Source organism: Dermacentor andersoni, chromosome 6 (genome assembly GCF_023375885.2).
Source record: "Dermacentor andersoni chromosome 6, qqDerAnde1_hic_scaffold, whole genome shotgun sequence".
Lineage (NCBI taxonomy): Eukaryota > Metazoa > Arthropoda > Arachnida > Ixodida > Ixodidae > Dermacentor > Dermacentor andersoni.
This window is the reverse complement of record NC_092819.1, coordinates 141,959,388-141,984,526: the sequence shown is the minus strand read 5'-3', so window position 1 is coordinate 141,984,526 and position 25,139 is coordinate 141,959,388. Positions and strand designations below refer to the sequence as shown.

Here is a 25,139-nt window from a genome sequence, read left to right as displayed (position 1 = left end):
TTTTGCGAGCGATTTTGCCGTCTTTCCAGTTGCGTGTCTGCCCCCATTTTTCTAACTATTGATTCGATGGTAACGCGGTCTAGCGCATGCCTCGGAGGACTTCGTTGTTCCATGCTTGGGCGTTGTGCGATATCGTAGCCTAGATCAAGCAAAAAAAGCACGCTCCTGTCTTGATAACTCTCTGGCGGCTCATTGTGCCTTTTGGCGGGTTTGGTTCAGCTCGTCCAGCTTAGGTAGCACTGCCATGCACTCACTTGGATGAAAGGTATGCATGAGTGCTTAGTATAACTCTTGTTGCATATCGGAGCATGTTTCAAGTTTGCTCTTTTGTGTCTTTGTGGCTTGTACGTATGGATATTGGTACATGATTCAAGGTCCAGCCAGGGCCACGGTGAGCCTTCTGGATTGGTGCTCTTTGATACAATCAATCAATCAATCAATCAATCAATCAATCAATCAATCAATCAATCAATCAATGAAATCCTTATTTTCAATGGCAGTTGGGGGTCCCTTAGGCGAAAAGCAGTAATAACACCCTTGAAAATGCCTAAAGACCGAAGTACATGATAGCTGTATTAAAATCTATACTTTCAAAAACATTTACAATAATAGAATCAAAAATGCAGTTAAGAAGAGGTTTTGCAAATACAACAATGGAACAATACAACAAATAAGGTCAATAAATAAGTACACTCCAGGGCGGTTGCACGTTGTAGCTGAAATATTCAATGTTCACGTGAACACATATCATAAAATGACGAAAACAACAAACGAGATACAAAGAGAAATGAAACATTCTTGATCATGTTCGAAGAGCTAGAAAAATTTAATACATTTCTTTTTCTGTAAACGTAAAAAAGTTGACGTCTTTCTTTTCATATTTATTATGTAGGGATGGTAGTGTGTATCTTAGAGACTGCAAGAATTAGGCCGTGCGGGAACGAAAAACAAGCCAGTTGTCGGCGCTGGGGGTGCGTGAATCAGTGTAATGCATCATTATATTAGATGAATCCTTAATAAGTACTCTGAATTGTTCCCTTGCGAAGAAATAGCCAGACATTAAACGAAAATCGAACATGCGTTTTACACTGTCTTAAACCGAGCAAACAATGCACCTGTAGAACTATTGCGCGGGATGTTTGCAATATACCGAAGTGCTCTTTTCTGCAACAGGTGAATTGATTTTACGTTACTTATGGTTTTGGCGCCCCAGACTAACAGGCAGTAACTTATACGGGAAGAAAACAGAGCATAATAAGTCTGAATCTTAGTTTTTTCTGGAAGTGCCTACGTCGTGACAAAACACCAGCAGCACACGGTAATGATTTAGTCAGTGATTCAATATGACACGTCCATGTCATATGAGCAGAAAAGGTCCCACCCAGAACTTTCTGTTCCTTGACAATTTCAGCAGGTGTTCTCTCAGGCGTTATTGATTGGTTCGCGTTGACTTCCGTGCAGCGGGATCTGAAAAAAAAAACTTTTTTTTATCCATTTATTCGTAGGCGATCAGCAGTGGACCATTGCATAACATCTGAAAGTACACTTTCGTTTCTGGCAACAATTTCAGTTGGATTCTATCCAGAAACAAAAATACTAGTGTCATCAGCATTGAGTAGAAATGAAGAGCCATTGTTTATCTTACAGAAAATTGGCAGCGGCTTAGCTCGGCTGTGCCAGGATATACGTAGCGAAAGCTAAGGCATGGCATGGTTAGCCTTGGATAATCTTGATTGCAAGTCCAGGTTAGTCTGCTTGTCTAGCTATGTTGCTGCGTTTAGCCAGTCGTTCGGCGCGCTGTTCGTCTGTTTCCTGTGCGATTCGTTTCCTCTTAATCTCGTTCCGATGTCGATTCCATGCCTCCTCCTGCTTATCAGAATTGTCGCCGCACATACTGCCGCCTCAACTGTAGTCGCGGCGCACGCAAGCTATCCTTTTCAATCCTCCGACATGTTATCAGGCATGCGACGCAGCTGGCTCCAGAAGCGGAGGCGAGCGCAACGACGAGGAACGCGGTGTGACGTCATACCAAACATCGGCGGTGGAACTCCTGCGGCTAGGTGCTACTAGTGGTGCATGCACAGTAGTGACTAGGGAGCGAGAGAGGGAGAAATATCCATGGCGAGGCGCACGTTGTGACGTCATGTGCCTCCTCGGGGCACCGCCACGGCGAAATCGCAAGTTCGCGGCCAGTAACGCTTTCGCTTTCATATCATTTCTGTAGATATTGAACAGCATTGGTCCTAGAATGCTTCATTGAGGCACGCCGCAAGAAATGGTTTTAGATGAAGGAAAGCAGTTAGCATTTGAGACGCATTGTTTCCTCTCAGACAGATATGAACTAAACAATGAATTATCTACACCACATACCCCATAAGCGCTTAACTTCCCGAGAAAAAGGTAATGGTTTAGGGTATCGAAGGGCTTGCTATAGTCAATCAAAACACCCAGCGTAACCTTTTTTTCTTCGATGATGTTATAGTCAATTCTTTTTGAAGTAAGAGCGCAATCTGTGTCCATTTACCACGTTGATAACCATGCTGATACACAGAAAGTGTAAAGTGTTTGTTAAAGAAGCTTTTTACGTGACAGAATATTTTTTTCTCTAATACCTCAAAGAATCATGTATTATTGAAATTGTTCGGTAAATAATACCATCATTTATTTCTCCACTTTTGTCACCCACCTGTCACCCTTCATGTTGTTTTTCTAAATACCCTCTTGATTTCTTGCAGCTGCTGATTTTTTGCCGTACCCAAACGTCCGCCATACCATTATACTGTAGCCAAAAGCCCGGCATCTTGATATGCGTTTTTCTCGGGATAATATATAGGTTCACTTGCAGGGTTTTTAATTTTCGTTCCTCTTGCGCCTGCTGTTCCTTTCGCTTGATTACCACTATGTTCTCCCACTTGGTACTGGAAAGGGTGAGGTACCTTTCTTGGATGTAGGTTACACTCCATGATTAAGCCATCATGACACTGCCTTGACTTTTTTTCCATGAAGTCTGCAACGATTGGGATTACCATCATGCTCCTTTTACAGCGAGGCTGCATGTGGCTAGGTTCCGGAAAAAATTGCTTGCGTCTATTCAGCCGCGTAGACTGGTAATTTCTCCCCATACGTGAGCCGATCCCGAATATAGTGCATTACCGAGCCGCCTCGTGGAGGAGATAAGCTGATAAGAACAGATACTATACTTTGACCTGCGTCGGCCATGTATACGTTCACACCACTCTCTCTTTTGCGGTGTTCCAAGCGCTTGCGTATCTCCTTTCTTTACGCTTTGCCGTGGTGGCAGACCTGTAGGCGTGCTGCTCGCCCGCAACGCGAGGTGGAAAGAAATACGAAACGTCTATGTGGCGCTGATCCCGCTAATTTCGAACTTTTCCCCGGAACAACGGCCACGTTTCCGAGGAAGTTGGAGGAAAACCAATTTTGTGTGGCCTGTGTTGTGCACGACCGTTTCTGGTTTTTAAGTGACCTCACAACGATTACTGTACTGCGGGACGTCGACCAACGCACGATCGCCTTGGCTACGGTAAAGCAGTGTGTACCCTCGGAGTGCGGTGAGGTGCGTGTCTGCGTGTTCTACGTGCCGGGATCAGTTAGCAAAAGATCTCATGCCGCGTATTGCAACACGACATGGTTATGTATACCCCCCTAGTGTCTCATCACCTTCCGAAGATCAACAACGTAGAGGAGCGACTAGTGGCGTTTCACCTTACATTTGTGTACATACGAAGTTTGACGCATGGCCACGGACCACTCTTCCTCGTCAATCAATATAGTTATCAGACTGTACAGTATAGCTTCGCTGGTCATTCTTCTTCACAGAGTGGAAGGCCACTGATTATTTGTACTCATGTAGCATCGGGCCATCATCATCAAGTGACTGGAAGGGATCATTGTTGACGCCGCATGCAGAGAGCGCGCGTATCCTGAACAGGGTCCAGTTTCCAGAAGTGCGGGAGTTCAGCCTTGTGGGAGCGTTAAGCGGTCTTGACAAGCGAGGAGACATTTAGAGTATTTAAAGTATTTAGAGACATTTGGGTAGGTGAGCGAGGTGGAATAAAGGCATCGATAACCTTACAGGAGAGATAGTGTTCTGATGGGGAGAAATATCGTAAAGGAGACATTGGCAAAATGTTAAACTACAATAGATGCAGGAAAACTAGATTTTAGCTCATGCAGGCCCGCCCCGTTTGTCGCCGCCCCGTTTGAAATGGGACGCCATTGGAAATCATCATTCTCGGTGTCGTGTTCTCGTTGCCTAGGAGTACGGCCCCGTGCGAAGCCTCAGAGAGGGGCGCCGCGCGTCGACGTTCCGGCGCTTCCGAGACGTGGGGCGCGCGATGCGTTCCTCACTGTCTTCGTCGTTTCTCGAGACGCCCGTGGTGGGACTGTTGGGGTCGAACCTCGTCCGCCGCCTCTCGCTGCATGGCTCGAAACAAGAGCGGATCAAGGCGCTCAATACGGCCTCTACTGCGAGACCCGAAAAGAAGGAGGTGAGTTGTGTGGGAGAGTTTTTAAAATAATAACGCCGTAGTAATGATAACCTCATCATCGACTTTCCTGCAGATGCTCTTTACATAGAAACGTCAGGAGTACACGAGTCTTCTTGGAATGCCCGTGGCTGATCTCCCCTCAAATTGCGCTCAGGGGTATCACTTTCCATAAAGATTTACTTAAGAGGAAGCTTTATCTCGGAGACAACTCTGTCTCTGCTTGTTCAAACACATGTAAAACGCAGCATTTCTGTATGAGACAACCCTTAAAACGATTTGAATACAACTCGTTGCATAGTGCGAGAAAGTTAAATTCTAGAGACTGTAGAGAGCGAAAACTTTATTTAGGGCATGGAATTTGTGAAACCATTAAAGAAAATTAGTAAGTTAGAGAAAATGGAAGCAGTACGTCTACAAATCTTTAACTGCGCAAAAAAAGCGAGATATCGCAGTTCTATATCGACTATTCACACGGCCAACCCACGGGCGCCGCCATGTTTGAACACGCGGTGACGTTTCCATTGCTTGCCTCAGCTGCCTCTGTTGCCTCTGGACTCTTAATGAATGTGAATGACGCCAGTACGGCTCGGGAAACCTCGCTTTCGGCAGATATCGTAGACGGTGACTGGGTGGGCTACACAAAGCTTTGGCCACAGCTTTAGAGGACATGTAGGCGCTTTCGAAGCTCTTTACGCTTTCTCCAAACGGTGCGAGCATACGGTACAAGAATGGGGCTAAAGAACTACTCCCAGCTTCCCAAACTTTCCGCTTATGCATTAAATAAGGATGAGTGTGTTTTTCTCGTCGTTCACTTAGCAAACAATTTGAAGACGCGGCTTGTCATGTTTCTGGTTCAATAAAGCTCCTCGGTGCGGTCGCGATCTGATTATTTATTTTTTGCCAATCGCTCGCATGTGTGCTTATTTGCGGTAGACTTGATCTTGCTGCGCACAAGGCTACGAACGTAGATGTTCTGTATTTTGTAATAGCTTGTAGCAAAGACGTGTTATCTCCGGTCACGCGCTTACTCTGTGGACCGTTAATAACCCTTCAGCTTCGAATATTCGTGTGCATTCGGTATAGTCGCCGTCACCCATGCTTCAGCACATTGCTTCAAGAGCGAGACCATAAGGTTTTTTTTTTATTTGTGGGCGATAGACTGGGCGTGTCAGTGGTAGTGGGTGAGGGGGGAATATCTGCATATAACGTGCGAGAAACTTACTATGCGAATCTATTCGTGTATTTTTAACACCTTTTGTATTATGCCTAAGGGCATGCGTTCGAATTACAAAAGAAAAATAAACTTACTATGCCAGAAACGGTACTAGTACCTTTGTCAACGTATGACTCGCGGTAGTTACTATTGCGCACGTTCCAGGGATGACATCTTTCCTTTGGTAGTTCGCGATGCCACGCTGGTGGTTGAGTGAATGTTCCCATCCTCCAGAAAGCCATGCATTGCGAAGGGCTGGCAGTACAGTTATTCCTTGTGTAGCAGCGGTCTGCGGACGTGGCTCACAACAGATTCCCTCGATTCCTTAGTATAACCGTAATTATTTCTGCAGGCAACTATTGCTCACGTCTTTCCTCTACCGTTCCACTATTTTCAGCGTGTAAAAAGTACAGGCCGTTAGCAATCGCCTAGTTGCATTTCCAATAGCTAATCATGCAGTAGCAGTTTAGTGGCACAAACTGTTTCTTATTCGTGCGGCTTCGCTTGAGGCAACGTGCGGCGAGTCACCGAAAGTGACATCTCGTTCTTCTAGAGCAAACTAGTCTCCGAAAATGTTCTTATACCGCACCTGTTGGAGCACCTAAAGCGGACAAATCTGATATATTAAGTCGCAGCCTACGTGAATTTGCTAAAATGTTTACTGAGTTTTGCAAAAGTTGAACTCACGTAATGACGGTCTGCTTCAGAGCGGCGCACAGTACATCAGCTTGGTCGCCTTGTGATGGTGTCATGAGGTGAAATTTAGAAAATGTTCATATCATTTTTTTTTTTATTTTTCAGTTACGTCGTTCTAGACTTCATAGTTCGTTTTGGAAATATTGCGAATTCGAAAAATTTTTTGTAGCCATGCGCCCTTAATAATATGCTCACTTTTCTTTTAGGGGCAACAAACGTCGTAATCGGGTGCAGTGGTTGCCGAGAAAAGCGACTCCTGCTTTCCCTTGGTTTTATATAATAGTCTCCGAGTTAGAGCTAGCTTTAGCGTCCGCGCAGCACCGATTGCCGCCTATTGCCAACACCAGAATCGGTCACTTGGGCTGGCAACGCTGTCCAAATAAACAAAGATGGCTGACCACGGTCACGGCGTCTCTTTCACTTGCTTCTGCACTCCAGTTTCTCGTTTGCGGTGTCCAATCGAGGTCCTTCGTCGAAGCCGAAAGGGTTCTTGCTGCAGGTCACATTATTTTGATAGGTCTCAAGGATTTCAGCCACGAATCTGCGGAAATAGTTGTGCCGCGGGTGAAAACATCCGGCCTGCCTAGCGAGGCGAATCCGATTTATTTAAGGAGCACTAGCCTTTCAAGCGAGCAGAAGGCTAAAGAACGAAGCGTTTGTGCGTAGCAGGCCTCTGCTGCGTGGTTGCTGCATCCCCCCCCATACAGACACGCTATGTATAGTTGAATCTTCTTGGACTTCAAACAACTCCGCACTGTGACTCCCGTTAACTATATCACATAGCATCCACCAATATAATGCGCAGTAACGTTTGTCGTGCTTTCAGGAGCTAAGTGTACAGATTTTGCACTGATCAGACGAGGCTGAAATACTGTATATTTACCTGGTGATTGTGTCTTGGGATTAGAACAAATGAGAGTTCTGTTTGTGAGTTTGGGTGCACCTTTCTCTTTAGATAGCTGATGCCTATGATAAGATCGCTTGCGTTCATTGACTGGTGCTTGTTCGCGCTCGCAGTGCGCAGTCATAGACGTGGGGACCGGCCTTGGAAACAGGGCAGCCACCCGCAAACCTTGGTGAAACGCGATAAGTGAATACCAAACAATAGAAACAACTCTGGTTTCTTCTAGCAAGTTTCCCAAATTTATCGAGGGTGTTCGTTTCAACCAAGTTACTCTTAATCGCGTAAATATATGGCTTGGAGACAAGTTTAAACAATTGTACGGAATTTAGCTGCGTGCACAGAGCTGGAATGCGAACTAGCGGTGCTGTACGCAGGTGAAAAGTTCCAAAGCTGGAATGAGAAGTGTCTCAAGTTGCTTCTAAATTTCTTTCGAATAAATGAACGGCGAAATTACTGCGTTGAATGAGGAAACAGCACCTTGTGGTTGCACCGCTCAGCTGAAGCATGATATCAAAACGATGTTACCTCGCGGCATATAACATGTGTCATGACCAATTTCAGACGTTTCAAGGTAGTTATCGTGTCTTCTAAAGTGTTCGGGCCAAACTATATTAGCGAGAATATGGCCACTGCATCAGTAACACTAAAGCTGGCGCTGCAAACTGAACTAACAAAACCAAATAACCAAATGAATCATAAGCGTACATCACCATAATTCATTAAACCTCCATCCTGGATGAATGCGAACTTTCCTATTTCAAACACTCGCACGATAACAAAAATATATGAAAGGAAACCAATGGTCTACTCACTGGGAATAAGGAAGTCGTCCCGAGTCAAATGTTTCGAACAAGCAAGCAAGGTGTCAATCACTTTGATTGCCCAATACACAAGCTTCTAACACATATCGCTTTTTGATGCGCGTGGTCTGCTTTTTAGGATGAATGATGAAATGATACATAGTTGTCATTCTATAGCGATGATACGCATAACCGGTACATTGCAAAATTTTTTTGCCATACGTTTTTTTTTTCTTGTATGTGCGCCGTGGCATCATGACCATTTGAGAAGTACGAGGTACACATGCTGTACGATGCTAGGAGCACCTCTTTCGCTTCATGGCTGTACCTGGATCGGCTGTTTCTGGGCGCGTCCGCTAGATGGCCAGCAATTACTTCGAGTGGGTTTTCATTTTCGAATTTTGTGGCGAATGGACGTGCTTTTCGGGGCTCCATGGCGGCGACGAAATCATAAGTTTTTGTGCATACTTTGAGCTTGCTTCGGTTTTCGAAATGAAATGAAATGAAGTTTATTTCCATCTTGTAAGGTACAGATGGGGGGGTGGCGGGAAAAAAAAACTCTCCATTGGACAGCTTGACAAATCCACCATCCCTCATTTTCTCAGAGGCAGCATCACATTCTTTCATCCATTCAAAATATACACATGTATACCGTACATACATAATATTGCACATCATATACATTACTCAAAAGTCACGAAGAGCGTCAATGGAAAAATACATATAGAATGCTCACACAAGTGTTACAAAGCAATCACATACATCAGTCGGAGCTCATTGAGAGACGAAGAGAAAAGATTTAAACGAACCGAATTGTAATAATTTAGGAGTGTGGGTAATGTATAACTCAAGCACTATTTCCCATAGTTTGACGGTGGTGTCGGTACTGTGCAGTCTTCGAAGTGTCTTGTGATATAAGTTGGTGCTCTAGTTTGCAATTGGGCGAGTTAATGCAGATTAAAATTATTCTTATAGACTTCCGCCTTATAGATGTTACCTAATTGATATTTGTACAGATTATACGCTGGAATTACACCGGTGTTCATGAAGAAAGTTATTGACGATGCAGTGTTGGAAGCATTATATGTATGACGGAGATATTTTTTCTGTAGTAAATGAATATGCTCTAGATTGTTGCATGTCGGGTTTCCCCACACTAACTGATAATAGTTCAAGTGTGAAGAAAAAAAGGGAATTATATCGCAGGAGTTTTTCTTTCCTTTAAATAGTAATTGGGTGGTTTCCTTTTTCTTTCTTTCTTTTTATTGTCTCGCGTATTTCGGGTGCGCGGGTGTCCTTCGTGTACATTTGGTTTTTCAGGATGGTTAGACCGTCCTTTCCCGCCACGTGCTTCAACACGTGCAGCGGGGTGGGACGTTTTTTTAATGTTTATTAATCATACTGTTGGCCCGGAGGCCGTTACAGGGGTGGGGTACAGCACAGAAAATGAACAATAACATAATGCACATTATACACAATGCACGCAAATTATACATAAAACGCTCTTTTTGAGCATACATTCATTAAAAAACCGGGAAAATGGTAACAGCACAAGTACAATAGCAATATGCAGATACAATAAACACAATCTGTGTTAATCTAACATAATGTACATAATTTTGTTTAGGACATTATTTGCCTCAGATTGTTTTCAAATTGTGTTACGGTATCACATTGAATAATGGTTATTGGTAGTCTGTTCCATTCATTTATTGTTCAGCGGAATAAAGAATTGGCGTATGCATTAATGTGCGGTCGAGATATCCGGAAATTATGTTCATGTGTACCTCTTGAGGTTCTGCCTTGTTTTGGTGCTAAATAGGGAGTAGCATTTATGTTATAATGCCCTTTCCAAAGCAAAAAAAGAAACTTAAGTCTGGCTACATGGCGTCGTTCGGCTAAGGAGGGTAACTTAAGTCATTGCAACATTTCTGTAACAGAATCAGTTTGCGAGTAACGAGACAGAATAAATCGAGCAGCTCTTCGTTGGACTCTTTCAATCATGTTTATCAATCCTGTTTCATAAGGGTCCCATACAATACTGGCGTATTCCAGTGTCGGTCTTACCAAATATAATCTGAAGTGAAGGCGCTAAAATGACGGAGGACAAAGAAGAAACACACACACACACAGGGCGCCTGTGTGTGTGTGTGTGTTTCTTCTTTGTCCTCCGTCATTTTAGCGCCTTCACATCAGATCATGCTTAACCAACACGCCCAAGTATCCATCCTAATACCAGATATAGGTAGGCAGTTAAGTTAGCGTCTTTCGAAGCAAGCTTGAGCTTCCTGCGCAAAAACCAGAGTTTCATTTCTGCTGTCGAACAAATGTTTTTAACGTGCTCCTTCCAACTAAGATTCTTGGAAATAGTTACGCCTAAATATTTAAGGCTATAAACTGCAGCAAGTGTTAATGAACCCAGGGTGTAGGTAAAGTCAACAACATGTTTTGTCTTGTTTGTCACACGAAATACAAACGTTTTATTTAAGTTAATTTTCACGTTTGAAGTTTCACACCATTATTCAACCACCTGCAGAGCTTCGTTATTAATTTTCTAATCGTGCTGGTTGTTTATTTGTTTATAAAGGAGGCAATCACCTGCGAAAAGTCGCACCCTTATGTCTTTGTTAATACATTGCGCAATATCGTTAACATAAACAAGAAATAAGACTGGACCCAACATAGACCCTTGTGGAACATCCGATGTGACGTCTAATAATTCCGATTTGGAGCCATTCATTTCTACGTACTGAGTTCTGCCTGTTAGGTATGCACGAATCCATTGTGTTACATTGTAGTTTTATGCCAAGATGAACCAACTTATCAATTAGCTCTGAATGAGGGACTCTGTCGAAGGCTTTCGACATGTCAAGACAAATACAGTCAATTTGCCCCTTGTTATCTAAAGCCCTCGCAAAATCATCAATTGTTTCAACCACTTGCGTCACTGTCGTTGAGTGTTTGTAGTCTTTAAATGGTAGCTTGGAGGTGGCAAGACTAATTGCTATTAGTGGTTTTACTGTGCGTGTTTTAGTAGGAAAGTCAGAGCGTGGCCGCGTGGTTGGGCGCGTGCGAGAGCGTGTCATACCTTCGGTCTCCGCGGCTTTGATTGCTTTTGAAACAGTGGTGAGAGTTGCTTTGCGAAATTTTGAGGATTTCGCCCCTGTGCCTATCGGTTTTTGCTAAAAGGCACGTGCTCTGCATTGATATAGTATTATAGTATTTGCATCAGTAGTAGCATTATTATAGTATTATAGTATTTGCAAAAAGCCGTTGAATACATGGCGAGAAAGCCGGGAAAGCCGGCAGTGCCCGGGGGATCCCTCAAGGCAGATGAGGAGACGGATGAGAATGGAGAGGGCATCGAATCCACCGGCACACACTGTGTTGGTGACACTAGGCTGCATGAAATGGAGCCTTTCCAGGGAGAGCTTGTCAAACAGGTACAAGAGCTCAAAAATGAGCTAAATAGGCAGCGTGATGCACGGAAGGTAGTTGAAAAGAGACTTGAAGCTGCCGAGGAAAAGCTGAACTGGGCCGCCATTGTGAACAAGAATGTGCGTGACAATGGAACGCAGACCCCCGACGCGACAGGAGAGGGAGTATCAGCAAAGTACGTGGAATGCGTGCAACGTGATGAAGGCTTAGCTGAAAAGAGCGGCGCCTACCTTGAGGCCGCCACGCGGAAAAAGCAGGAGCCCAGGGGACAATGCCCCTTGTCGAGTCCGAATCACGCAGAAAAGGACAAAGGGAAGCAGGGAGAGGTAAAAGAGAGTAAAAGGGTGATCATCGCCGGCGACTCAAATCTGGCTAGCTGCTCAAAAGCAACTGTGGAGAAGGTGAAATGCGATAAAAGAGTGGTGTTAGGGACATTTCCATAGCGGACACTGGGTTCTGTCATGGAGCGAGCAAAAGAAAAGCTTGCGGGCAATGCCCACGTGCGAAACCTTGTCATAGTAGCACGCGGGCTAAATGACGTCCTGAGCAGGAAAGGCACAGGTCTAGCTTAGCGCTTGGCGAAGGGGGTGGACGACTTGCGCGAGCTATACCCTCAGGTGCCGATCGTAGTATGCACGGTGCCGGAGGTGCCTGTAAGTTACAGTCACGTGAAAAGAACCGTATGGCTACTAATGAGGCAATATGGAAAATGAGCCAAGATAAAGGTTTCGAGGTTGTGGAAGGAAACAGGGAAGTGAGAAGGTGTGGTGGTTTTAAACGAGAAGAGATCCACTTTAATTTCAGGCTGGCACGAGAAGTGTGCTGGCGACTTGCTGGTCGCGCTGTTGCTTTTTTAGGGGTTGCACGGGCGCTTGGGAGGCCAGAGTAGGTAGTAACAAAGGAGGTCCCCTAGGGGCACCTCAGAAGAGCATCACCGTCGATAACAGAAAAAGGAGGAAAGCAACAAAGAGAGCTCGCCATACAATAGGCTACATAAACATGCAGAGCGGCAGAAGAAAGAAAAAGGGGGCAGAGATTGAGGAGCAGTTAAAAGGAGAACAAATAGGGGTGTATGCGGTTACAGAAACGCACCTTAGAGACTCAGAAGAGCTGCCAGTAATTGAGAATTATGTTTGGGAAGGGTGCAGCAGAACCAAGCCAGAAAGAAGGGGAGGGGGATTCAGAATGCACATCCATCAGGGAGCCATATGGAAAAGAGTAAACCAAAGAAGCTCTTGAAATTTTGTCGAGAGCATCTTTGGTTATCAGGTACAATGAGTGGGAAAAAAAACTTGGCCGGGCGTTACGTATTTGTGGACCGGAAATAATTGCACAGTGAAGAATAAAGAGTTAGTGGAATGCATTAACACTGATAATAAGGGTTTCGGGAAGGGTGGTGAAATTGTCGTATAAGGGGACATGAATGCCCACATACAGGATTTAGATAGCTTTACCGAGAACAACCGGTAGTCAATGCTAGACTTTGTGATCAACATAACCTCGTTATCGAGGATACAGGGCCTAAGTGTGAAGGAAAGATCACGTGCGAACTAGGAAACCGACAATCAAACATTGATTACTGTCTGATGACAGAAGGAATTCATGATAAGCTTAGAGAAATGGTCATTGATGAGGGAGGGTATAGCAGCAGAGGCAGTGACCATAACGCATCATTTGAAAATGGGATATGTAGTTCGGCAAGACAGCAAGGAGCGCAAAATGGCCAGTCCAAATTTTAACGCTGAACAAATAGCAAATATAGTCACTAGAGTAGAGAAAGAACTTGGGAAATGGCCAAGTAAAGAATGGGAATATGGTGAGCTTCTAAGTGTAATAGCGACAGAAATACGGCAACAGAAGCAGCATGTTCGTTGGAAAGGAAAAAAAGAAACCGAAAATCTGGTGGAGCAGGGAGATACGAGAAGTGATCGTCGAATGACAGAAAGCATCCCGAGAGCACAGGCAGGCAAAGAAGGCGCAGCTGCCGCAGGATGAAGTAACCAGTAAATGGGAAATATACCGGGAGAAAAAGTGTATGGTTCAAATACTGGTGCAAGCAAAATTAAAAGGTGAAAGTGAACGTTGGTTGTCAGAAGTACGTGAGAAAAAAAAGGCCGCACCTAGAATACTTTGGAACCACATAAAACTATTAGGCAGGAAGTGAACAACAACACAACATATCTTAGACGAAGATGAAAATAGACTGGAAGGAGAAGCGCTAATAAATTACATCCGAAAAATAACAACCGAATCTTTCCAAGCCAATTACGAGGTTGTATTTGAAGAAAAAAAGAGCGTGAAAGAGACCTAAGTGGAATGGGAGCCGGTGCTGGCAAATTTTACTGGACGAAAGCGGAAGAGAAAATTCCTAAGCGGACCGCCATAGGGCTAGACGAGGTTCCCATGAGGCTGAATAATGAACTAGGACCAAAAGGCAAGTAAGCTCTGGTGAAAGCAGTGGAAAAAACTTTAAAACATAGACGAATACCAGGCAGATGGCTACAAAGTAGAATGAATTTAATTTGCAAAGGTAATGGGGAGAAAGATAGAATTCACTCATATAGACTGTTGACCATTACATCGGTAATATACAGGCTAGCAATGCAGGCAATCAAATTAAAGCTTCAGGCACGGGCAGAGAATAGTGGCATTTTGGGAGAACTTCACGATGACTTCAGAATAGGCAGGCGTTTAGATGATAACGTATTTGTTCTTACTCAGTGCATTGAAATATCAAAAGTTGAAAGCAGACCGTTAATTGTGGCCTTTTTAGACATTACAGAAGCATATGGCATCGTAGACCGCAACATGTTGTGGGATAGTCTGGAAGGGGAGGCTTAGGTGACGATTGTATACAGCTTTTGAGAGAAATTCACCTAGAAAATGCCGTTTGCCTTGAATGGGAAGGGATGAGGAGCGAGGACAAAGCTCATAACAAGGGACTGAGGCAGGGGTGACCTTTATCCACGCTGCTGTTTATGATGTGCATGGTGAGGATGGAGAGGGCGCTAGAAGGAAGTGATATCAGGTTTAATCTCTCATACCAACAGGTGGGTACAGTAGTAGAGCAGCACCTCCCAGATTTATATTATGCGGGCGACATTGTGTTGCTAGCTAACAAGCAAAGTAATTTGCAACGCCTGGCTAATATCTGTGGAAAGTAAGGCAACAATTGAGGTTTGAAATTTTGTGTTAGAAAATCAGGTGTTATGGTGTTCAGTGAAGACAATGAACAGACAGTGGAGATACAGGGCCAGGAAATACCTCGGGTAACAGAATATAAATACCTTGGTATATGGAAGAACGAAGGCAATAGATATATGGAAACATAGGAAAAAACAATAACAGTGAAGGGGAAGAAAAATGTAGCCGTAATGAAGCACAGAGCGCTATCGGGATACAATAGGTACGAGGTGCTCCGAGCTATGTGGAAAGGTGTAGTGGTTTTAGGACTTACTTTTGGAAGTGCGGTTGATTGCCTTAAATCAGAGTACAATCAAGACTCGATGGGAACCAAAGGTCAGTGGATCGCCTCGCATTGGGCGCTCACTGGAAGACTACAAATGAAGCTGTGCAGGGTGATATGGGCTGGACTAGTTTTGAAGCGAGGGAAGCTCGCAGTAACATTGAGTATGATGAACGGCTGAGGAATATGGAAGAAAGCAAATTGACTGCGAGAGTGTCGAGGTATCTGTACAGGAAAAACTGATTCACAGGGGAGGAAAAGAACTAGGAAGCTTACCAGCAAGTATGCAACCTGTAGAGTGGGCAACACAGCAACAAAGAACATCAAGCGGAAAGTCAGAAAAGCTGAAATAATCTCATGGGTCTCATGTCATCGTGAGTCTCATCAATCTCATCTGAAGCAAAAATCTGTACGGCACTACAAAGGGCAGTGCCTGGCCATTTGAGGCTCGAGCTGGTTGCCTAAGGGCCAAAAGGTACTGTAGCTAATATTCGCAACACGATGAGACATGTGTACGGTGCAGCTAAAAAATTGCAGGACCCTTAAGCTTCGCCTTCAAGAGTGGAACGCGATAGCGTTATCGCACCCCGTTCGCACAGCCTACTCAAACGCGCTACGCCAGCCAAACGTCGCGATCGGCAGAGATAGCCGGGCCCCGACGCGCCATGAAGGCGGACGCGATCATGGGGCGAGTGGCGCGCCACGTGTCGGGGCAGCGCCGTACATTGGGAGGAGGGGGTCTCCAGTGTTTGCCGCAAGATGGATCTGCGTGTGCGCAGAGCGCAGAAGAAATGTAGCGGAAACGTACTTCGCTACTCGTGAAACTGCGACTTCTGTAAGTTACATGGTCATAATTACCGATATACACCGCAGTACAACTTTCTACGGCACGTTTCTAAGGCAACACCGCGTTCACTAGAGGCGATTTTGTCCCGTTTCGAAGGAACGAACTCGTGGCTGAGTGGTAGCGTCTCCGTCTCACACTCCGGAGATCCTGGTTCGATTCCCACCAGTCCATCTTGCAAGATGTTCTTTATTTATGAAGTGCCTTCTTGGATTTATCACTCACGGCCAACGCCGCTGACGCCGACACCGACGCCGACGACACCGGCTTTTCTGCGACACGAGCTCCTTAACGCTGTCGCGTTATAATGCGGAGACTATTCCGCTCATCCTAATGGAGTGTGAATTGATTCGCCCAATGAGACCCATAAGGAGCGAGCGAATTGACCTTCCTGCTGGCTGTGAATTCAACAAGAACTAAGAGGCGAGAACACATCGCCCACGAAGCTGTCAGCCCTCGGCACTGCTTGACTTTATCCCCCATAGCAGATAGCTTTCAATATAGTGTCCGCGCTCAGCCGCGCCACACACAGCCAACCCTGGAGTAGAACGCATCCCTTCCCGGCTGTCTTGAGTGCGATGGAAGTTTCTCCCTGCCTATCTCCCTTGCGCGCGTGAGATCGAGCCGACATCTTATGGTCACCGACGCATGCTTTCACTTACGCACATAGCATTCTGCATACGGTCACGATGTTATCGCACTTGGACTTTATACGGAGCGTCACGCTGACGGCGACGCAGATGAGTACGGCGAAAATTCACTTGCACTATAGCCATATATTTGCTGTCGCAATAGAAATATACTATAATGCAAAGCAGGTATAGGATACCTGATTTACTCAAGTAGGTAAAGTGGTCGTTGGTCCACCTAGTTTAAAAGGGGACCACAACATGTAGTTGTCGTCGTCATCATCATCGCAAGATCACTTGCATGTAAAACGCAGGAATGCCTTGCAGAATTGCCTTTGGGATTATTTTAACAAATGTGCGGCATTTCAGAGAGATAGTTCAGTTGTAGTGAGTGTGGGAAGTGCAATTTCGATTTAGGGCTTGAACACGAAGTGCAGAAATCCGTAACTCCACACCAAAACCAAATAGCGCAGTCCTGTCAAGCGGATCCATTAGAATATCCAAAGTGAACAACTTGATATTATTTTCCAGTACGTGGATACTCCAAGGGAATTTCAGCGTCGCCGTTGTGTTCCGTGTAGAGTCCAAGTGCGACAACATCGCAGTTGCGTTCCGTATGCGGTTGTGCGAGCGAAAGCTTGCGAGGGTGAACTGAGAAGTATGCAGCTCGATGCAGCGGTGTCTTCTTGCGCTCGCAAGGGAGGAAGGAGGGGAAAATGCGCGTCGCTGACTCTTCACGCGCGAGGGTATTAGCGGCGAGATGCGCACAGGCTACTAGGCATGGTGAGGGCGAAGATTAACGTGCATCTCTTCTACTTGACCTGCGGTGGCTCAGCGCAGCCGCGCGCACCTTATCTTGGAGGTAATTATGTGCACTTAGCTCGGAGGGTAGGTGACCGTATATAGCTGATAGCTTCGTGTGCGCTCCTTTCTCGCGCGTCTAATTTGCGTTGAAGCGAGAGAAAGAACGAATTTGCTCCTCGCTGCTGGCGTTCTTCAACAAGTCAGCGCTCTGACATGTGACTGCCCATGTTCGTCCAATGAGAGGTTTATGTGCTTGCCCATGCACGCATGACTGATTTAGTTAGTAGGCGACTGTGTTCCGCAGTTCATGCAGCTGATAGAACGAGTAAGCTTACTTTGTACAGCTATCGAGTAAATGGCTATCGCAAGCAATGCTGCGGCTGTCAGGCGAAACTGACTTTCTTTCTTACGTAAATTTTTGCAATGTTTACCAGGGTTTTGCAGACATCCTACTCCCATATTAGTGGTGTATATAAGAGTCATTTAAGACGTATCAATATTGTCCGCTTTCAGTGTGCTGTTAGGTGCAATTGACTGGACTGTGATATCACTTTTGCACTGCTGAGTTGCACTGTTACAAATAAAGTATATAGTATATCTCTATATCTAACACTACAAACAAATTTCCGTTCACCTCGCGAGAGTCAACATACGAAATCATACCTCATACACAAGTTTAAATACCTACGCCCGACGGGAATTAACTTGGCACGTGCAACTTAGAATCTTTAAAATCTGTACCTTAATTCTGAAATTATCATACCATCAACCAAAGTACAAAACGCATTTGTGTACCACCGTGACGACACCTACGTTGAGTTACTGGGACTAACGTCCCTTGAAAGACCATGCCGCTGCCTTCCAGTTACCCCATGCATTTCACCCAAGACTCCCTGCCACCATTTTACCTCCTTCAAAATTACCCGACACATTGCTCCTACGCTACTCGTCATTCTTTCGATTGATGTATTTTTGTGCCTTTCTTGCTGCTCGCGCACTGACCGCCTGACCGGCTCTTGTAAAGCCACAAAAACATGCCGCCAACGACACCTCTGACTGCTCCCTAACCGCTCGCTTCCCCAACACTTTCCCAAGCCCTTCATTTTCTTTTCTTGTTCTTTTTCCCCTCTCGGTGTCCTTCTTTTGTTTTACCTTTCTTTTCTTTTCTCCCCGCCTTCCCGCTCTCCCGCTCTTGTACCCTCGTCTTAGGAACCACGCTCACAGACGTGAGGCGACAGCGCTCATTCTCTTTGAAGTCTCACCCTTTACAACCAGCCGCTACCGACAACAACCACACGTGACGTCACTATATTAACCCTTTAAAACGTACATGCCGAGAATGACAAGGCCGCCTTTGCCGAAGAGAGGTCCTCCTATCGAAACGTTAGCCTGCTTTTCCGAGGCGCTTTATCCCTGTTTATGGCCTCGATACCACAGTGTGCTATTCCATCTGCCAGCCCCTTTCTTGACTTTGGACTGCTACAAACATGCTAGCTTGATCTTCTGAAAATTAACAATTTTTCGCAGTGTAAAAAAAGTGGACAGCCCACATAAAAATTTTCCTAACAGTCACTATAATTTAACTTTTTTTCTCATAAATCCAACAAGGGCTCGTCGATAGGGCTCGTGGTTCCAACCCTGTGTTTTTGGGGTATCTGATACTGAGCGTGAAACGTGGCATGAATCGGAGAAGAATATTGTGGAACTGTGTGCTTCTAGCCTTAATATCAAGTTGGACCCCTTAGATATCGAGCGCGCTCATAGAATTGGCAAATACAGCTCTAATAGAAACAGACCTATAATTATCAAATTAGCACATTTCAAAGTAAAACAACGCATTCTTTCAAATGCTAAACAACTTAGAGGGTCCAACTACAGCATATCGGAAGACTACTCAGCTAACATTCGGCATGCACGTAAACAACTAATCGAGTTCGGCAAGTCGCAACAGAAACCTTTCAAACTTCAGTACGATAAACTAATCATGGATAACAGAACTTACAAGTATGATAACACTACAAATAGAGCTATATCAACTTCATAGCTACCATCACGCACTACCGCAAAACCAGATAGCATCCCTGTATCATACGTTTATACTAATATTAGAAGCTTGTTGCCCAAACGCGAAGCACTCTGTAGCTTTATCGATTCTTCTGATTGTAAGCTTCTTGTACTAACAAAAACGTGCCTGAATTCCACCGTCGATAACACTGAGCTTAATTCTTTCCTTCCTGATTTTCACATTTTTAGGCGGGATCGTGTAGGCAAACGCGGAGGAGGTGTTCTGATAGCTGCCCATCGCAGCCTTTGTTGCTCCATTGTCAATATCACTTCACCTTTACAAATTTTATTCGTATTGTGCACTTTTTCATACCTACAAACTATTATCGGTGTATGCTATCGACCCCCCGACGCAGGTGCTTCCTTCACTATTCACTTCCACGAGGCACTGCAAACTGTTACGAAGTCATTTAATCATGCGCAACTACTTCTCCTAGGTGACTTCAACTTTCCTAATATAATATGGTCCAAACCAGCCATAACACTGTCTAAAAATAACCTTGAATGTAACTTTCTTAACACATGTCCCACCTTTGGTTTGACGCAGCTAGTATCTACCCCAACGCGAAAAAATGAACAGTGCTCTAACATATTCGACCTTATCTTAACATCCCATCCCGACAGTGTTTCTTCTGTAACACATCTACCAGAACTAAGTGATCACTCGGTACTGCATGCAGAATTATCCTGGCAGCTACCTCAGTGCAAAAAATCAAAAAAAGAAAATAACACTTTACGATAAAGGTGATTACATCAGCATCAACAATGCACTAACCGAGTTTTACAACTGGTACATTATAGATTTCCCGAAGGGCACAGTAGACACCAACTGGACGCTTTTTAAAAATAAAATGATCGACCTCACTAAGACTTACATACCCACTATCATTTTAACAGAGCAACCTTCGTCCCCATGGTTAAACAACACATTAAAACGACTAAACAATAAAAAGAAAAGGTTGTTTCGTAAAGCCAAGCGTTCCAATACCGCGCCGGCCTGGAAAAATATTACGTCAGTGAAAAGGAGTTTGATTCTTTGGCCGCAACAGCTAAACGAACCTTCTACTCAACTACACTCCCTAACATGCTGCAAAACAATCCCAAACAATTCTGGAAATACATTAACCCAAATAACCGTAAACCATTATTATTATACGATAACGACAATAGCCGTGTTCCAGACTATAAAGAATCCGAAGTACTAAACTTTCTCTTCTCTTCCGTGTTCACTTCTGAACTTAACAATGACCTCCCAGACTGTCCTTACCTTAACAACCCAACGATGCCAGACATAGCAATCGAAGCACATGGTATCACCAAGCTAATTGAATCCCTCAAATTAACATCCTCAGCCGGCATCGATGGAATCAATCCCAAAATGCTTAAGAACACTGCGCACATCTCTAGTGTATTTTTAAGCCATATCTTTCAGCAATCATTATCATATGGAGCGGTGCCGCAAGACTGGAAAATAGGTAAGATAATTCCAGTACCAAAAAAAGGATCATCGTCATCGTGCCATAATTACCGTCCAATTTCCCTCATCTGTGTTTGTTCTAAACTAATGAAGCATATAATTTATTCTCATATTGTAAACTACCTAACATCCGCTAATTTCATTAATCCTAATCAACACGGTTTTAGGAAAGGCATGTCCTGCGAGACCCAACTAGCTCTATTCGTTAATGACATCAGCTCTATTCGTTAATGACATCACCGGGACAATGACATCAGTCATTGTCCCGGTGAGCAAAAGCTAAAGACAAAAGCAAGAGAGGGACTAAAGCACAACTTGAACAGCATCCTTGATTCGGTTCAAATCCCACCAGAATGGGAAGGCAAAAGATAACCCCATACACAAGGGCCAAAGAAAACCACTTGAACTAAATTCCTACCGCCCGATATCTACACTGAGCAATGTACAAAAGCTGTTCAGCGCAATCCTCAGCCGAAGACTACAAAAGTTCTGTGAATAAAATATCATATTCACAGAGTCTCAAAACCGCTTCAGACCAAGCCGCAGGGCAAGTGACCATATATTCACTCTCACCCAATCTATGGAGATGAAAAATAAGGAAAAATCAGCACTATATCTGGCTTTCCTTTGTATAGAAAAATCCCATGACGGTGTGCCCCATCGAGGCTTTGGCAAAAACTACTGAGCATTGGACTAAATTGTAAAAGCATAGACCTGCTCAAGAACCTCAACACAGATTGCACACAGTGCACACAGTACAAGAACTATGGTCGAAGAAAGTCCAGCAAAAGATAGGACTAAAAGAAGGATACCCGCTGTCCCCAACATTATTCAACATATACATCATACAACTCCTCCAAACATTAGAAAATGAGGGACCAGGCCTCCGTCTGTTCACGATAACAACTGACAGGCAAAAAATATACATCAAAATTTCATGTCTTGCATTCGCTGGCGATATTGTGCTGCTAGCACGATCAGCAGCTGACCTCCAACACCAGCTCGACATTTGCGCCCAAGTTGCAAGAAACGACCAGCTAAGGTTCAACACTGACAAAACACACTGTGGATGGGAATAAATGCAAGTAACACTGGCGACGAATTCACCCTCCAAGGGAACCTCATCAAAAAAGCATCGGAATACAAATACCTCGGCGTAACTCTCATCGAGCAACCAAATTTTCTGCATATACACCAAAACGCATTAGAAAAAAAATTTAATCGCCTCACCGGCCGCATCTGGCACTTGGCCAGGCATTCATACATCCTACACACTGTTGTACGCACACTGTGGAAGGGTGCAGCAGTATCAGCAACAACATACGCAGAGGATGCGCTGGCCTACTTCAGTGAAACCATAAAATGCCTGGCGCGTCACCAAACGGAACTAGGCCGCTGGCTGCTAGGGGGCAGCATAGTCACTGCAAACGCAGCAGTAAGCGGGGAAATGTGCTGGTAATCCTACGAAGCGGCAAATTCAAATTACAGTCGCAGAATGTACCTACAGCTGAGACACAAAAACACCAATATGGCTTGGATTCGGAAATACACGTTCCTAGACATGAAATACAGTCAAAATTCAAAACACACCGGCACTAAGACAGAAGCAGAGTGGCGCAGGGCAGTCATCAAAGAAATCAATGATGCTGAAAAACGATGTGGCGCAAGACAGTGGCAAAAAAGCAAAGCCTGGCACTATCTTACCACCACAAGCGGGAACCATGCCCATCACCGCAATGCCGAGAAGATAGAAGCAGCGCACTGCTGTTTCAAACCCGCACTGACGCTCTCCTCACAAACCAACGCCGCGATAAACTATTCGGCGTGGACCCGACGAGCCGCTTGTGCGGTGCACCAGAAGAAACCCTTCTCCACGTGCTACAGCAATGTCCGAGGCTTCCTGCAGATACCCGATCGTGCCCGCTGGCCGAGAGCCTGGCGCTGACTGGTCTCACCGGGAAGGACCGAACTGCACGGGCCGAGACTATGAAGACCCGGCTAGAATTGAGGGAACGACTGGCAGGTGAGCCGGAAACCTGGAGGAAAACCAACCAGACGGCCTCACAGACTGTGACGGTGACAAAACTGTTTTATGTTTGTACTCTCATTACTTTCTACGCCTTACTTTCTTTCCTTTTCATGCTTTCAACATCTCCTGTGGCGTTCACAAACGCCTGCCCTGACTCAAAATGGATCAGGACCACTTACTTAGTTACTTAGCATAGTGTTTTCACCGTAGCTGTCATAGATGGCACCACCGTTGCAACGAAACTGAACGTGCAGCAAAAGTGAAGGGGAGCACGTCAGCGCGCCTGTCAGCCTGTCAATGAAAGAGCTGAATTTCTGGTCGGCAAATGGAGACAACATCACGTGTGATAACAATTATCACCGTGTCAAACTCTTTTCCGCCTTTCGGTTTCAAGAAACCCCAGTTCATTTCTTGGGCTTAACTAATTTAGTCTTTTTCAAGGTATGCAAATAGCGCGACAGGATATCGTATGTATCAGCAAACCATTCATCGCTCTTTCCAGCAGAACTTTGGTGCTTTGGAACAGTCGGGCGTGCGCGCGGGGTAAATGGGATGATGTGGCTTGTCGATTGTTTTACTTAGCTTTTACTTTTTTTTGTATAGTTTTTGCATGGTATAAATTACTTGTTTAACAAGGACCATATTCCTTGACTGCTGTGTAACTGCTGTCTCCGTCGCGTATTACTTTGTCCTTTTTTCTGCATTTGCGCCGCCACAAGCATCATTCAGCAAAAACTCTGGTGTAATATTCAACCCGTATTGCTGATCTCGTGAAGCCATTGTAGCACAACCTAAACGCACGCAAGGAAGAGAGGAGCGGCCACCAAGGCCGCTATAGAGTCACAACTGACTTACTGGAGTTCTTCAGCCAAGCAGGAACACCTTAATCAACAATGTGCACGCGTAGAAGTGCAGCATACCAAAGAGAATCGAAAACCCGAATCACGCTTGAACATAGGCACATAGACTTGACGCTGACAAAATGAGTGCGCCTATTTTTCATACGGAAAGCCTCCAAAAGTTGCTGCGCTTCGTACTTCCTGTGCCCACGGAGTTCATTCCTCTGCTCTTTGCGCTCGCTTCAACTGCGCTGCAGTGGTTCAACAGATATCAAACAACTCATCCAAGAAAGAGATATATTGTCGGTATAGTCGGCTTGTCAAGGCTTTGGAGAGGCGCCAGAGAATACGAAGGACAAGCAGCAAGAAATCAAAACGGTCACAAGACGCCTTGGGATCACCTTGCTTGGCCTTCCTGTTCTCTGGCTCCGTTTGCAAGCAATGCACCCTTCTCACGTTTACGCTGATGCTCTGCTCAGCGAAGCGCTCGCTTCATCGGCTGCCGCGTGCCCAGGGCAAGGAACCGTTCCGCCAGATGGTGTTCAATCTTCTGGTGCGCGTTGTGGTCACCGTGCTTTCCCTGGGCCTCGTCGTCGCGGTCGTGATGCTCCTGACGCCGCAGCCGAGGCCACCCGAGTTGTGTCGCAGCCACTCATGCATGCAGTACGCCGAGAGGCTGCTGCAATCCATGAACACGTCCGCCGACCCGTGCGACAGCTTTACGCGCTTCGTGTGCTCGGGCTGGACGAAGCACAACGTACTCAGCGTGCAGCTCAACGTGCTGGAGTCCGCGCTCTCCAGGCTGTCGCGGTTCGCGCGCTCCGCGAGCGCCTCGCTGTCGCCCCCGCAAACGGCGGCGCAGATCGGCGCCGCTTTCTTCCACAGCTGCGACGTCGTAATCAGGTGCGTGCGCAGGGAGAGATGAGTCACCGCACTTGGCGTCAGCGGTGAACTCGTAGGCACTTCGCTTCACTGCACCGTTCCTCCGAAATTAGGAGCAAATACATAAATAAGAAAAAATGAACAGACACACACAGAGAGCCTTTGTCCTTCTTAGAATCCATGTAAAGCGATACATTGTTTAACAGGTAATACATATGCTCTAAAAGTGTTCATCTCTTGCACCGCGTTTTGCAGCATAGCGATTAGGTGCCAGCCCGCAAAGATGGGATCAACTTGCGCCCCTTTGCGGCGACCAGAGTTACTAGCGAGACCTTGAAAGGCGAACTCTCTCGCATGCGATAAGCGCATTACTCCTGACACGCCTGACGATCTTTTTTTCAAAACTAAAGCGCCAATTGTTCAATCATGCGAGTAGTTTCAGCTGTGCCTATTTCCGCCGCTCACCATCATGTCGTTATTTCTTTTCTCTACCAAAACAAGCTTTCCTCTGCTTTCGGTAGCAATCCTTGTGTGCTCGATATTTGA

General features: G+C 45.3%; 1 long non-coding RNA gene across 1 annotated transcript; it reads right to left on the bottom strand.

Annotated features, from left to right (window-relative positions):
* Positions 1-807: 807 nt before the first annotated feature.
* LOC140219013 (uncharacterized) lies at positions 808-24,853 on the bottom strand. The gene is made up of 2 exons (XR_011895292.1): positions 24,168-24,853; positions 808-1,467 (listed from the first exon to the last, which is right to left on the bottom strand). It is a non-coding gene; the product is annotated as an uncharacterized lncRNA (long non-coding RNA).
* Between the last annotated feature and the right edge of the window lie 286 nt (positions 24,854-25,139).